Genomic DNA, 4436 nt, shown 5'->3' with positions numbered 1-4436 from the left:
CACACACACACACACACACACACACAGTATTGTTTAACAAATAAAACTAAATCATAGAGAATGTATTTGTTACAAACCTATGTGGCATACAGTGGGTTGGGATTATATGCCCCCCTGCCTCTCTCTGCAGGTGGGCAATCACTCCCCCACGGTGGCCCATGTTCACGGAGGCACCATCTGCCCCGAAGGAGATTAACTTCTTCATCCATGACCCTCCATCCTCCTCTGGGCCAACCACATGAAATGCGGCCTTGGTGGCAACCAAAACACCTCGAATGACAACACAAAAGAACAATTATACAAAAGTGTTTCTGACAAACTAAATTCTATCTCCATTACGAATAATGATTAAACTTTACACAAGAATAAAGCCTATAAAGACGAACAATTTTACCAATGGCATGGGAGTACTCAAGGGTCTGTTGTCCGACCAGGAGATTGACTGGCTTCCCATCCTCCAACAAGCGCACGTAGACAATCTTGCATTCTGTGGATATATCAGTGTCTTCGTCTATTAGAATMGCAAGATACTTTGTGGCTTTCAGCTTCACTCTCTCATTATGTCAGCAATTTTACCGATCATCCCCTCACATCTTACATCATTGTCGTATGTGGGATTAATGTCAACTTTGTGGTGGTTGATTTGACGAAAGGTTTGACGAAAGGTTCTTCTTCTTTCGCAATGAAGTATGCAATGTTTATCTTTATTTTCAGCTGCCTCCTCTTCTCCTCCTCAGACAGCAGCACTTGCCTCCTCAAGGCTGCTGACACCGTGCCTGATGGTCTCTCCTGTCTCAACAGGTGCAGATCTCTGCACTGGATATGCCACCGCGAGATGTTATGTTTTGCTACGCTATCTCTTTTCAGATGTGGGTTTCCTGACACGAAGGACGAGTTTCCCGCCTATTTCTGCCTTCTACAATATTTGCAGAACATGACGTTGTTTTCGAACTCTAGCCATGGGAACATTTTGAACCAATTCGCATTGGATCTATATGTTCTCCCTCCACGGCTACAGTGGACATTGAAGGGACAATGGGGGTCACGGTAGCTTCGCTAACATTGTTCTCAGCAGCTTCGCTAACGTTGTTCTCAGCAGCTACGCTAACGTTGTTCTCAGCATCCCTAACGTTAGCCGCCTCAGGCAAACCTTGTGAAGAGGCTTCATTAGTTGAACCTTGCGAATCCCCCTTTCCGGATTCTTCTTTCTCCTCGTCTCTTTTTCGCTTAAAATAAAATTGAAGGGGCTTCATTTTTAGCGATGTCTGCACGTTAACTCATAGCCTGTACCTATACTTTTTTCCAGTGTTGTTCACCTTTTTCTCACTCTGACTGGACCACGTCATCACAGAAAACTCTACTGTGTTTGGCACATGRTGCTTGTGGAATGTGGGACTGTTATTTTTAAACAATTAGCAGCGGGGGAACAATAGATTACGGTAGGTTGTAATCTTTACCTCGTAAATTATTTTTCCGGTTCGCACATATCTATTTTTAGGGGCAAATGCGAGTGAAATACTCGCACTGTAGAGCCCTGCCAGTGGTTTATTTACTGCACTCCTATTGAGCTTATCCTAACAGTCTCGTGAGCAATGGGCTTGGCAGGCATCACGCTGCTGTTTTTCTCACTGAACGCAAGGAAGTTGGCAAAGAGTGCCGAGGGAGGTGATGTGTGTGAGGAGTTAGAGAGAGAGGGGGGGGGGGGGGTTCTGTAAAAAGACCTGTGGCCTCTGTGATAAGAAAAAGGACAGTGTGTGTGACTCCAGCGAGGACTTCGGGCAGCTAGATGTAACTGTGGAGAGAGGGAGATAAGAGCTAAGGAGCATACACACACTGTGAGTGGGGAGGGATGATGCAGACAGGGACACGCACACATGGTAGAGCCTTAGGGAGGTCACGCTTCAACCCGCGCTCTGCAGCACTCCAACTGGGACAGCGTACAGTTAGACCCCTCCGCCTCCTTCTATTTCTTCCCCTCATGCTACTCTCCATTCCATTCTTCCATTCCTTCTTTCTCTCACAAGCACATACATAGGCACCGTGGGGTTACCTGGGAATTCCTCTACATCCTATCTAGCTGGGGAGGGGTAGAAAGAGTAGGGGTAGTGTTGTCCAACTCCACCTCCTTATTGAAGGGCTGGGAACAGTTAGGAGCAGTCGGGAGGCAGAGGAAAGAGGGGGGGCAGGGGGGGGGGGGGGGGGGTGGTATGCTGATAGCAGTTCCATTCAGAGGCCTCCCCTCCCTCATCTCAATTTCTCCCTTTTTCCTCCCAGTCCTCTCTGCAGTGCCAGTATTCTATTTTGCCAGTTCGCTCTCACTGGAATTCCCACAAAGTCTCTTACACTCTCTCCACTGATTTCCTTCTCTCTCTCACTTTCTCACTATTTTTTGCTCTCTCTCTCTCTCGCTCTTAAAGCTTTTTCCGTTTGAAATGAAGGGTTGAAACACATTCAGACGCGGTGGAAAGTAATACGATTGCTCGTGATGTGTGTGTGTGTGTTGATAGTTCAGTGAATGTGCTGTATTTCTGATACCTCTCTCAGCGTCTGATCCACAGTTTATGGTTTTTGGTTCCCAAAGATGCTTAAGAGGTGGAAGAGTTCCATCTTTTAACCCTCCCAGAACCCATATTTCTAAAACATGTCTCACTTCTGTTAAGCTCCATTAACAGTCCTGTGTTATGTGAAGTAGACCTGCGTTCCTTGTCAGAGTGAATTTTAAACCAAGGCTCACACACATTTTTCATACAGGCGCACACAAGTGAATATAGTGTGTGTGTGTGGTGTGTGTGTGTTGTGTGTGTGTGTGTGTGTGTGTGTGTGTGTGTGTGTGTGTGCGTGTGCGTGTGGTGTGTGCGTGTGCGTGTGTGTGCGTACTGAACATCGTAATCCAATGGTTAAGAATAGCTTTTAGGGACACTCAGACACCTATTGGCGAATGGGTTTTGCAATTCTGGAGATGTAACATTTTCTGGGCCAAGATACTGTGGGGCATCCTCAATCAATGATGTTCAGCTGTTAATATGTATTCACTCTGCACTTCAAGGTAATGTACACGTATCCAGTTAATTTGACAGGTTCAGGATATACGAAGCATCCGGTGATAAATGGAGCACACTGTTTTGGCAGCATCTAAACAGCATTCTGTGTTGTACTATCCTCCTTTCTTTGTATTATCTCTGCTMTTTTCCAGTCTCATGTAACATGGGTGAGATATTGTATGGCTCAGTCCCTACCAGAAAAGKTCACTAAATAGAAAAYCTTTCCAAATATTTGTAAGAAATAGTCATACGGTGGCCTGGGGTMGTCTCGTGGTCTAAACCGCRGCCTCCGMTGCAAGCGTGGGTTCGAATCCGACCCTCTCTTTCACTGTCCTATCAAATATGAAAACTAAAAAAAGAATAATGGAGTGGGACTGCCCCACTCCTAAAATGTAAAAAAAATGGTTGTACAGCTCACTTCTTATGGGGTTGGATCTCTCCATCAAGGTCAGCTGTCAGCTCTGCCTACAACACAGAGGCTTCATCCAGAATGCAAATGAAGCAGTTTGGCTGTTTTTGGGATCTTAATTTGAGCTTCAATAAGCGTTTTTTTAAGCTTCAATAAGGGGTTAATAACACGTTGTTGAAGCATGCAGGCAATGCATTTTTGTTCTCTCTCTTTTTAATTTTAGTTGGTAGCGAGGCAGGATTTGGAAGAGTGGGGGAGGAGGTGGGATTTATGTGTGTGTGGGTGGGTGGGTGCACACACCTCTGTTAGAGTGTGGAAGATGCTTGTTTCCGTGCGTTTTATACAGTAGCCTTCTGTGTGTGTGTGTGTGTGTGGTGTGTGTGTGTGTGTGTGTGTGTGTGTGTGTGTGTGTGTGTGTGTGTGTGTGTGTGTGTGTGTGTGTGTGTGTGTGTGTGTGTGTGTGTGTGTGTGTGTGTGTAGTATGTTGTAGGACAGAGAAAAATAGCTAATTTATCACATGCTCTGGAACCTTCTAGGGTCAGCACATGTGCAAAGTGTTCTTCTAATGAACATCGCTCTCTAGCCAATCACAGCCTGCCTCCAGTGAGGCGGCTCCAAACGGCTAGCCAATCACACGACTCTTCCTGGGCGCAGCGATGGGTAGAATTGATGAAAGTGCTAATTCCTCCTGAAGGATCACCTAACGCAGAAGGAGATAAAGCTATATTGGAGCCTGGCAATATTARGCTCTATGGAAATGTAATAAAGCCTGAACGGCATCGATCTCATCAGACTCTCACCAGTAATATTTTTATAGTGGAGCCTGCCAGTCTGTATTGAGCTCCATGGAAATGWAGCATCTTGTCTTGAATAGAAACTGACCATAGTCAGCTTGTGACTGAATACACTATGGAGCCTGGATGTACCACCAAGCTGAATGGAAATGCAGTAAAGCAAAATCTTAGCATATGATTACTCTATATTGT

Source organism: Salvelinus sp. IW2-2015, linkage group LG15 (assembly GCF_002910315.2).
Source record: "Salvelinus sp. IW2-2015 linkage group LG15, ASM291031v2, whole genome shotgun sequence".
Lineage (NCBI taxonomy): Eukaryota > Metazoa > Chordata > Actinopteri > Salmoniformes > Salmonidae > Salvelinus > Salvelinus sp. IW2-2015.
This window is presented reverse-complemented; position numbering follows the sequence as displayed.